The following is a 12,594-nucleotide window of genomic DNA, read 5'->3' as shown; positions in this document are numbered from 1 at the left end:
ATATTACAAATAATAGCAGTGACCAAAACACCTGCAGAAATACTGCAGGAATGACATAGCAGCAGTTAAATGCAGCCTTCTGTAAGCTTTAAATATCCACTGGGCTTACATCAAATACATCAAAACACAACAATAAAAAACACTTTTCTGAACTTATCAATATGACTCTGTCCTTCACAGGATAAGTAACATGGATCACTGCAAAAACTCAAAATCTTAACAAGAATATTTGTCTTATTTCTAGTTAAAATGTCTCATTTTAATAAAAAAATCTCATTACACTTAAAACAAGACTCATCACTGGAAAAAACAACAATTTTCACCTGTTTCAAGTAGATTTTCACTTAAAATAAGTAGAAAAATCTGCCAGTGGAACAAGATTTTTTTGCTTGTAATAAGAAGATAAATCTTGTCCCACTGGCAGATTTTCCCACTTATTTCAACTGAATATTTACTTGAAACAGGTGAAAATTGTCAAATAAGTTTTTCTGGTGTTATTTTTCTGGTGATGACTCTAAATGTTGAAATAGCAGTAAAACCACATTCATTGATGAAATGACATAAGGGATGGAAAGGGGGGATGGCAGTTTTACAGGGGGGATGATTTTGACCGTTTTTATTTCAGGGGGGGATGCCATCCCCCCTCATCCCCCCTCATCCCCCCTCATCCCCCTCAACTCCAGTACTGCGTTCATGTACATGTGATTCTTGTTCCCAGTAAGGAGTTGGGGTCGGCTACCGAACTCCCACACCTTCTTCCAGGGGGTTTGCCTCTTGTAAACACAGTTTTATAGCTTTACACAAACCTCTTCAGGGGAACCGTCAAAGTTGCACCATGTGAATTGAGTTTAATTTGGAGTGGAGCAAACCAATCACTTCCTCTTCCCCAACAACAAGTCAAGGCAAGTTTATTTGTATAGCACAATTCAACACAAGGTAATTCCAAGTGCTTTACATCAACATTAAATGCGGCAAGACACAATTAAACAGTAAATAACAAATAAAATGATAAGAAAAGAGTTAAAATAATAAAAAGGGCAAGTTTTTTAAAGGTAAGGGCAGTAGAGTACAGCAGGTACACATCTTATTCTTACAATGGCAAGAATTACGTTTCTATACGGTCAAAACGTCAAAGACCGGGTCAAATACAGTATTATTTTATTACTTGCTTTTACTTTTATTACTTGCGTATAAAGCCCAAAATGGCTTAGCTCTGCATTATTTGCAAGACCTGATAGTGCCTTATGTTCCTGGCAGAGCTCTCCGTTCTCAGAGTGCAGGTTTACTCGTAGTTTCTAGAGTATCCAAATGTAGATTTGGAGGGCGGGCGTTCTGCTATCAGGCACCATTACTATGGAACCAACTTCCAATCTGGGTTAAGGAGGCTGACACCACCTCCACCTTTAAAACTAAACTAAAACCTTTCTGTTTAGTAAAGCCTATAGTTAGTGTTTAGTAAACCTCTAGCTGGTGTTGGTAAATCTCTAGGTAGTGTAAACTCTAGTGTGTTAGAGTCAGTAGTCATAGTTGCAGCTATAGAACAAGACTATAATAGTTAGTCTCAAATATAGCTTGGTGGTAGATATGCTGCTATAGGCCTATGCTGCAGGGGGGACCGACATGATCCGCTGGGCGGTGCCTCTCACCCTTCTTCTCCTCTCCTCTTCCCTTCCTCTCTTCTCCATTTCCATTTTTATTCATTATAAATATCTCATAGCTATCATTTTTGTCCATCGCTCCTGTACTTTCTTTTGGCGGCCCCCCTTTTTTCTCTTTTGTGCATGTTTGCAGGCCAGAGCTTCGGGAGCTGCGTGCTGGCCTGCGGTCCCGGCTCCCCCCCCCCATCCCCGGTCATCCCGTTGCTGCTTCCACCTGCCTGCGGGAGTTTTTCCTTGCCACTGTTTGGCTTAAGGCTTTTCTTCCACTAGAGGAGTTTTTACCTGCCATTGTTTATGTAATAATTGCTTGGGGGTTTATGTTCATGTTCTGGATCTCTGGAAAGCGTCTAGAGACAACATCTGTTGTATTAGATGCTATACAAATAAAATTGAATTGAATTGAATTATTACAAAGTAATCTCCAACAACTCCAGTCCAACTAAACCGTGGATTTCAGAACGCAGCAACCAGGTGATGCTTTTGTGAGTAAACAAGCTCAGGAAACCTGCAGACAGTTTCAGGTCGTCGTTACCTCAACAACATAGACGCTTTTGACGGACAGAAATATTGATTTGGCTCCGATCTGCCACCTTGTGGATGTATTTTTATGCCTGCTGGTGGGTTTACGCCTCAGACGAAGCGACGATGAGAGGAGAGGATGCAACCTCCTGCTGGGTTTCTCCAACCTGTCCAGGTTTCAAACCTTTTCTCTCAAACCTCCATCCGTTTCCTGGAAAACTAATGAGCTAACCCCGATGAAGTAACGGTTCTGGTGAGCTCATCTTCTGGAAACCTCCATCAGGACCAAAGGAAAAGAAAACTAACCATAAGCCACACTCCCTTTCACTTTTCCTACTTTTCTGAAATTCGTACAACTGATGTGGAAAACGGCACGTGGTGCGACTAAAATAGAGAGACGGAGAAGCTGCTGCCTTTTTGACGTTTATTCTTTACAATGAAGGGACAGATTCTGTCAGAATGAATCAGCCCACGTTCTGCAGGAACAACGTCCGGGAGGAATAAAAATATAAATACATTTTTCTTTCTCACAACCTCAACTCCCCACAAGTTAGAGACTGTAAATAAAGAGAGGCTACGGTGACTCACACATCTCATATCTCCAGCTTTTATTCAAACATTGAAAACACATGAAATGCAGCATAATAAGAAAGAAGATCATGTCGGTTGTTGGCAGCAAACCCTTTCCATTTCCATCCCCTCCTCTTTCATGAAGTGGTTTTACAGACCCGAGGAGACCAGTTCCTGGAGATTTGTGAGATTATTGGATGTAACCAAGTGTTTTCAGATGGTGAACGGTCCGGACCTCAGGTCAGCACCCGCTCTACTACGACCACACCACTGCTTCTGTGATGGAGGCAGCCAATCCCAATCCCCCCCCTACTTTCTACCACTAGCCCTAAAAATGAAGCCACAAACTTTAGGGTCCTTGTAATGTTCCCTAGGGATTGGGACACCACTTGCTACGTCACTGCGTGGTTTACGTTCGGGTACGTAAGCGACTGCGTAGTTACGTTTGCACAAACGTCACACCATATCAGGAAGCCCAGAGATAAAAGCTGTTTTAATTTCAGCTGTAGCGCTGTTAATATGCCACTTTATTAAGTTTTAATATTTTTTCAGGTGTAAAAGTAACCGTTAAGATCCCCAACCTGGGCTCAGTTTATCCAGATAACGCCTGTTAAGAAATTTGGTCCGATGTTTTCGGGGGATGAGAAGAGCCGCCGGGTCGGAGCTGATTTATGGTTCTGCATTAAATCGACGGAGAGCGTACGGCGTACGACGCGCGTCGCCGCGTAACCTACGCCGTAGGCTCTGCGTTGGTGTAACGCGGAACCATAAATCAGCCTTTATTCTGGCGAGATCTGAAAAGACTTCGCAACAACGGGCAAGCGAGTGATTATGTACATTCACTGGGTGAATATTATGAAAGTAAAATATATATTTCTCACTAGAAATGTAATCAAAACGAATTTTTATGCAGAAACTAACTCAAAATATTGATTTTATTCACAAAAAATTAGAAATGTCCGCCATGTTTTTTTGTCAGTCTGCAAATGTTGACGTAAAGCATTCTGGGAAATTTTTCTGGCCCTCGGTCGGTGAGTCAGTATCTGAAATCCCTCGCTGTGAAGGGCTAGATTCATACACACTAGCCCTCGTTATGTCCACTACCCCTACATGCAAAGAGGAATTGGGACACCACTACCCTCACGGGAACGTGCAAAATTTAGGGGTAGGACTGAAAAGTAGGACTAGGGGGGGATTGGGACTGGGCCTAATTGTGAGATGCAATGTTGAAGTAAGACACTGGGACGACTCGACTCATTACAAATATTCAGAGCTGTGATTTCTGATTATAGTTGGTTGAAATTGAACAGATCCAAACGTCTCCAGCCCCTGGGGGAGTTCCTGCGTATGCCAAGCAGCTTCAATCCTCTTTACATCAACGGCTACTTCCCCACGCATGAAAGCAATGATCTTCATCGTTCCCTCCTCTTCCACTGCTCGGATACAAACACATATAAGCTGCTTTACCGTCTCTGCAGCTGCTAGAGAGAAAAGTTGCTGATTGCAACTGAAAGTAACCTCATGCCAGTTTTTAATTAAAAAACAAAAAAGCCCATATTTAATTATGTTGCATCAATCATTTTGTCAGGGTAAGTGTATTTTTAGGAGCGTGAATGTGAAAGTTTTCTTCTGAGTTACGGTGCACCTCAAGTCCAGTCCTGGGGGGCCACTGCCCTCCAGGTTTTAGAGGTTTCCCAACGCCATCAGCTCGCCGCTCAGGTCCTCTAAAAGTCTGTTGATGAGCCGCTCGTTTCACTCAGGTGAGCTGGAGGCGGGAAACGATGAAACCCTGCAGGACAGGAGCCCCGGAGGAAGGACTGACTGCTTCACACCTCCTTCACCGCGGGCTCACCTGCGTTACCTGATGCTGCACGGGACATCACCGGCTCAGCTGTTGCCCTGGTTACCAATGGGGTTCAGTTCCAGTAATGAGCATCTCTATCTAGACATCTCAGACACACTTCTGACTTTATTTATCTTTTCTCAGTAATTTACATTGTAGTTTTCCTTAATTATGGGATCAAATTCAGTCTTTGACGCTGTGATTCCTAGACTTGTAGTTCTCAAGACCGGTGTTCTGCCATTTTTTGCTGCCTTGCCAAAAAATGCTACCTAATGGTTTTCTACCTTTGTAGAGCTACAAATTTACTGTGTTTTACTCCCTAAACCACGTCTTTTCCCCCCAAGTGGTCCTTGTCTCTTGCCAGGCCGTCATTGTTAATAAGAATGTTCTTAATGGCCTGCCTGCTTAAATAAAGGCCAATGACTGAATGAATATCAAATAAAGCGATAGAATTGTTTTTTTTTCTCTTTATCATATAATGTTCACAAAGTGTAATGCAATTCATGTAATGGGTAGTGTATTTGGATTAAATACTCAACATCCCATATTATCCATTTTAAATCAATATTTCAGGGGTAGCATAATTTGATAGTCCAGTAACGTCCTATCAAATAATGCTCCCGTAATTTAATGCATTCAGGGCACGGGAAGCATCTAAAATTATCTCTGCTGGCCTGATACTGCGCCGCAAAATATCTAAAGTCATCTAAATATCTTAAAATATCTTAAAATATCGTAGGGATTTTGAGGATGTTTCTCACCGTTAACCGCAACGTGGACTGAAGGGATGCCAAAAATGATAGAAAGAATATGGACTTTAAAGGCATAGATGATTTTGCCACAAGGAAAGTTCGACGCATGGCCTTTGGAAATCTAAACACGTCACAACAGCAGTAGTCTAAAATACAATGGTCATTTATTTCCTGCTAGTGTCAGAATTCCAAAACGAAAAGTGTATTTGGCACTAACCAGTGTGTGTAGTTTGTTCATGTCAACCATTGTTGTCAATGCCTGTCACTTGTCATATGTAGAGAGAGAGGAGAGGAGAGGAACAGGATAGGAAGAGGCAGAAGGAGAGATCCGGGCACAGGGGGGCCCGGCCATCTTCGATTATTTTGTCCGGGGCCCCGGCAACACTGTCAGCTGGCCTGCAAGAAATGATTGGCATTGCAATCAAACTTTGAAAATCGACTGTGCGCATGCGCAGAATCACAAAGTAGCATTTCTCGGCAGGTAGCAGACGCGGATGTGACGGTGTCGTGCTGCCATCTAGCGGCCACATGTGTTCCTACATCCTTCAGCCCAGAGTTATGTCCCTGTAGAAACCTCTCAAAGCTCCGCTTCGACACAGAAACAGTATTAGATTTTAGATTTAGATGTATTGTATTCAGCACAGTATAAAAAACAGAACAGGTAACATATAAATGTAAAAAAGAGGTTGGTAATGTGCTATAGCTGAGGCAAAAAGGCCAAGGAGTTATACGAGGCCTCTGCCTGTAAAATACAGCAAAAGATTGTACAAAGATTTATAACATCCAGAATATATGATTGCAGTCTAAAAACAAAGACAAAGCAAAAAAACAGCAGCACGAATAGAATACATGGTATCTACCAGAGGTGGGTAGTAATGAGTTACATTTACTCCGTTACATTTACTTGAGTAAGTTTTGGGAAATGTTGTACTTTTAGGAGTAGTTTTGAATCACCATACTTTTTACTTTTACTTGAGTAGATTTCTCAAGAAGGAACTGTTACTCTTACTCCGCTACACTAGGCTATTACTTTTCTTTTATCCACGTACGCGTCAATCTCATGACATCACTGGGTGATTCTTTGGGAAAAATGTTTGTTTTTGCATGTTTTGTCACATTTACACAGACTCAAACACACACAGAGTTTCTATGAGTTCATGGGCTTGTTCTAGTTCTGCCTGGTTAAAAAAGAAAAGTACAAAGGCTTGAAATTCTGTGCTACTTGTGCTTAATTTATTTTTTTATTCTGCTATTATTTTATTTATTTTATTATTTATTAAGGTGCTTGAATTTACTTTAAGATTATTTTAATTTAAACTATTTTTTTTATTTTTTACTAATTTTAATTTATTTTATTATTTTATTGATTTAATTTCCCTGAATATGATTATTTTGTACTTTTGTCTGTTTGAATGGTTGTGTTAAAAAAATAAATCAGACGTTACTCAACAGTTACTCAGTACTTGAGTAGTTTTTTCACCAAATACTTTTTTACTTTTACTCAAGTCATTATTTGGATGACTACTTTTTACTTCTACTTGAGTCATATTATTCTGAAGTAACAGTACTTTTACTTGAGTACAATTTTTGGCTCCTCTACCCAGCTCTGGTATCTACATGATTAAAGGTATTACATAATCTGATCAATTAAATGTGTCCTGAGCTTATGTTTAAAGTTATTGAATGAAGTAGAGGTAGACAAGATTGCTGTATAGGTGTTCCATAACTGTATCTGATGGAGAACTGACACAAACCAGTATGGAAATTCGGGAGATTTAAATGATTAGTGATGAAGCATTGTAGCACGTGGCCCCCTGCAGGGCTTTGAACTAGGACCCAACACCTTTGTGTTAGCTTCAAACTTCCTACCCAGCTCCCTACCCAACCCCCTGCAAACGACACCTGGAAGTTGGTTCAAACAGACTTGAATCACGAGAACACCCTATGGGGTATTTTGGAAGTCTGTGAGAGTCATGCCAAATGTCTGATAATGACATTTGGCCCGAATCCCATCCGACTGTAAATTACTTTTTGTCTCTCGCCTGATTTGTGTATTCCTGCATTTTGGTGTTAAACTTCTTGTATAAAAATCTGGTTACAACATCACTCGAGGTCAGCATTTCAACCAGACCCCTGGTCTGTGTTGACGTGCTCACCGCCGGCTTAATAAAACTTCATAAACCACAAAGCGGACTTCTGAACTGGTTTGATAAATTCCTCAACAATTTGGTGCTGTGACCCGGATGACAATAGAATTTCGATGGGAACTCCTTTTTCCAGACCAACGACACAACAGTGACTTCTATCTAAATTATTCAGAGGTAAGGGGTCCATTTACAAAATCCCAAATTATTGTTGCTGGGCTGTTGTCGAAAGTCTGTGAACTGGAGTGCCAGAGAAAGTTGACGTCATCCTGAAATGATAGGTAAGTCCGCTGTGTGGTTGTGAGGGTTATTTTTTTTTATTATTTTGTGTTATTGGGAAGGTTATTGTAGAGATGTTTTTAGGAATGCTGGGAATTTCATAACACTTGAATTTGATTGTGTTCTGAGAGTGCTCTGCTTCTCCTGCCTTAGAATTTGACTCGCTCTTCTAAAAAGGTTTAATATCTCGGGTAACATTAAAGAGAGAAATGGCCAGAACGCCATGGTTGGTCTGAGTACCAAAAAGATAGTCCAGTGGGACTTATGGAATAGTCCGGTGGGACTTATTGCATATGCAGGACTTGAGGTCCGTAAGTGTTAGAACACTGATATATTTGTGAGAAATAGACATATACTGTATGTAGAGGAACTGTTTTTATTTTATAAGTGGGGATGATTCGCTCTCCCAAAATTAGGTATATTTCATTTCTGCAAGAATCGACTCGCTCTTCTTTGCATCAACAGGAATGATTTGTATGCTCTGAAGTAGACTGATAGTTGGAAGAATTAGCAAGTGATTTGTGGGTAAAAGTGAGTGTAACTGAAAGTTTTTTGGAGGGATCTTACAGTAAGAAAATGGAAAGTTTTTGGGAAGTTTTTCAGTTCTTTAAATACATGTATGGTAATCACGGTACCGATAGTTTTATTTGTTAGTTTTGTTTGTTACTTAGTTAGTATTAAATATTGTTAAAATAACTAAAAGCACTTCAAACTCCCTCAGATCTTTGATGAAAGTAGACGCCGTAATGCAGAATCCCAAATAGCTTCGCTTACTAATCAAAATAAAAAAGCTGATGGCTCTACTAGAAGGATTTAAAAACACAACGCAGACAAAAATGAAATTAGAGAACCAGTTAAATGATAAAATCAAAACCTTTATCCGGTGAAACTGATTAAAGAATCAAGTGACGATGACACTTCTGATGACGACTGGATTTTACAAAAATCCAAGATCTGTTGCCTACAAAATTTGGAGCCAAATAATAGTAAGAGATTTTAAATAAATAAACAAAAATGGCTAGAGGAAACAGCTGTTAAACTAACTTTGCCACATGATTTGAAAAGTAAAGTACTTGATGCTTGAAGAATTCTCTTTAATCCCACAGCTGTTGCCAAAATCACACCAGAGCAAGCTCAGACCTTTTTACAATATTTATTGCCTTAACAGTTCAAAGGGAAGTAGTTGATAATCCCAGGGAACTTTATGCTAAAATAGGGTTGACAGCAAAAGAGAATTGTGGTCTGTCACAAGATCAGATTGATAGATTTCCTCCAGGGTACATGCAAAATATATATTTGCTAATTGCCCTCAACAAAGGGTAGCAAAAAAGGAATCTGAAATGTATGAAAATACTATTGTTTGTCAAAAGTGTTTCCTACACAGGTTGAGCGCTGAGAGGAGGCACAGAGGAACCAGCCAATGATCATTCACACCAATCCACATGTCACACGTCTCAAACAAAGAAAATGGGAATGGCTCCCATTGTGGTGAGCCAAATCAGAGCATCCCAATTTAGATAATCTTATCCTGCTTATGGTAACTTCATCATGTAAGTGCATGGAAATCTGTCTCTGAGCGAACTCATTACCTTACTTAAGTAGAAATTTTGTTTATGTATACTTCACTGGAGTAATTATTTTTCAGACGGTTTTTACTTTTGCTCCTTACATTTTCACGCAGTTATCTGTGCTTTTTACTCCTTACATTTTAAAAACAGCCTTACTCTATTTCATTTCGGCCTTTAAAAAACTATCCAGTTAAATTGTGCCATCCGGATAGAGTGAATTTGGTTGTGGTTGGATGAGAAGTATAAACATAATTTGTTTGTACGTGTCTGCTCTCTGAAACACATGTCAATGCTCAATAGTGCACATATATGGTTCTTTAATATATTTGCATTATACTAAGAGGCATTCATTTTCAATGGCTTTTAGCCTTAATGGTTTTTCTCCCCCTTATATTACTTTTACTTTTATACTTTAAGTAGTTTTGAAACCAGTACTTTATACTTTTACTTGAGAACATTTTTTTGAGTTGATACTTTAACTTCTACAGGAGTATTTTTTAACTCTAATATCTATACTTCTACCTGAGTAATGAATGTGAATACTTTTGACACCTCTGTCTTTAACACTCGTCCTGACCTTTCCTGTTTTCTTCACTGACGGCTCTGCTTATAAAAATGGAATACCATACGCAGGTTATACAATTTGTGATAATTCTTAATTGTTGAAAGCGCCGCCTTGCCCTCCTCCAGCTCCACCCAAGTAGATGAAACTATATACACTGATCAAAAGGTAAAACTGTTACAATCTATAAGGATTCCAGATATGCTTTTGGTTGTGTACACAATTTTATATACTGTGGGAAAACCGAGGATTTATCACATCCTCGGAGACACCCGTTAAATGTGGTTAATTGATTGGTGAACAAGCCTGTCAACTACCTTCATCTATTGCTTTGGTAAATGTGAAGCCCACACCCAGTCCAAGGACCCTGTTTCACTAGGCAATGCTTCAGCTGACCATGCAGCAAAAGAAACCGCCAAATTTGGCTTACCTGTCCCTGTAAAGCTTTGCCCTTCTATACCCGCTAACGACCTGGTTTCTCCTAATGATGTAGCCCTCCTACAAGAGACCACTGAGGTGAAGAAACACAGATTGTAGCATTCCCATGGTTGTAAAAATGTAAATAATTTGTGGGTCAGCAACGACGGCCCCGATGTGAAACCCACATCCTTGTACCCGTGAATGGCATGCATGTCGCATAGCTGATCACATGTGAGCAATCACAGATGAGCAAAGGGGGAATGTGTCAGATAGTGTTGAAAGACTGATAAGCTCCAAGATTTGCATCCTATGAAAATATTGCAAACATTATCAACACTTCCCCCCACCGTGACTTTTTTGAAGCTCTGCAAATAGACTTTATTCATAAACCAAAATGATAGGGATATGAAATTGTTCTTGTATGAAAATGTTCTTGTATGAAAATGTTCTTGTATGTGTAGAGAATTTTAAACTGGACTTAAATAGACAATGTTGACACCCGTCAATACCCATTAGGAAGCACAAACTCACGCCTCATGAAAGGATTATGGGTAGACCTATGACCATACCAAGCAATTCAGTTCTATGTATGAAGAAGATGGACCTCCATGCCATGGATGAATCCATGATATCATTCTGTTCTGTTCTAACTTCTGCTATTCAGCCAATCCACAGAAAAGTAAAAGCTGTCCAGTCTCTTCCTAGTGGCAAACCATGCCACAACCCGGAGACTGGGTTTGTGTCAGAGAAAACCTTGCTGGTCCAAGGCTCAACACGTCCTGCACCAACGACACTCAAGTGTGAGGGGCGCTAAGCTGGTTCCACGCATCCCACTGCAAGAACACAGCTCCTCGACCATGCAGCGGAAACCAGCCGATTCCTTCTTCTTCCTGCCCGGAAGTAGCTGAGCTCCAGCACCCGGGACCTCCGCAGAGGAGCAGAGGAGCAGCACAGGCCAAACTGTGACTCCACATGCTCTCCTTCTGAGGAACCGCTTGTTGAGCCTGGAACAAGCCAAAATCCACTGCCCGATTCCATTGAGGATTATAGCTACCTTGCTACAATGGTTAATTGCTGTTCCATACCTCTACCAAAGGATGTTTACTGGATTTGTGGCATGAAGGCTTATGAATATCTTCCAAACGGTTGGTCTGGAATATGTGGTCTGGGCCATGTGGTGCCAGCCATGAGAATCATTACTGTACCACCAAAAGTTTGCATTGTTAAAAGAGAATTGTACACGCACACACAAACACCATGGACAAGATTTTTTGGTGCCCTCGTTCCAAGTTGTGGAGTCATGGCAGCTTTGGACCAGATGGGGGATTTATCCCATGCAGTTGAAGATTTAGCAAAAACCACAGCAAAAGGCATGTCAAGGCTCTCACAAGACATGACTGCTGTAAGGATGGTGGCCTTACATATTTATTAGCTTCTCAAAGGGGAACTTGTGCTGTGATTAAAACTGAATGTTGTACCTTTTATACCTAACCACAATGCCACCATCCAAGAAATAACGGATCACTCGAAAGATATTGCTAAAACGTTACATACACCTGTCACAACTTTTTGTTTGAGTGCTTTAAAGAACAGTTAGGACACGTTGGTTACTTGATATTTGAATTTGCTTTGTTGGCCTGTTGTTATTTGACTCTGATCACATGTTTAAGGTTCACTTGAAAAAAATGTATCACTACTCCACTGTAACAAAAAAAAAAAAAAATTGTGAATTGATGAAACATTCCAGCAGCTTGACCCCTGCAGGGACACAACGAGCTTTTGGCCTCATGCCCCCCTTAAGACATAGACATGCAGGTTCCAGTTCCTGAAGACCCCTGCCGGGACATTGTCACGCAAGGTCCGGCGTCTTGCATCCCTGCCGAGACTTCCAGCCCCCACAGAGACAGAACCATATATGGACTTCCTGATCCCTCAGGGGTGGTCCCAAAGCTTAAGGAGGGATGATCCTGAAAGTCCCAGGAAGGACCAACAACCAGTATCTGGGACTTCCCGGCTCCTCTTTTGATGGTTTGAGCATCTTTTCAAACTTTTTGTGACCTTTAGTGAGGTTCCAACTTGTGGAGAAGGTCTGGTCCTCAACACTTTAGCCGTCCGTGATCCCGATCCGGGCGTCAGGACTGGACTTTGCTAATAAGACTAAATCTTTAGGGTCTGGTTCTAGACTCTCGTGGTCAGCCCCGATCAGCAGTCCTCCTTGTCTCAGTAGTCGATGAATGCACTTGGGTTTCTGAAGGAAAAGGGCAAATGTTTTCAATCTG

This window comes from Cololabis saira, chromosome 8, assembly GCF_033807715.1.
Source record: "Cololabis saira isolate AMF1-May2022 chromosome 8, fColSai1.1, whole genome shotgun sequence".
Classification (NCBI taxonomy): Eukaryota; Metazoa; Chordata; class Actinopteri; order Beloniformes; family Belonidae; genus Cololabis; species Cololabis saira.
This window is presented reverse-complemented; position numbering follows the sequence as displayed.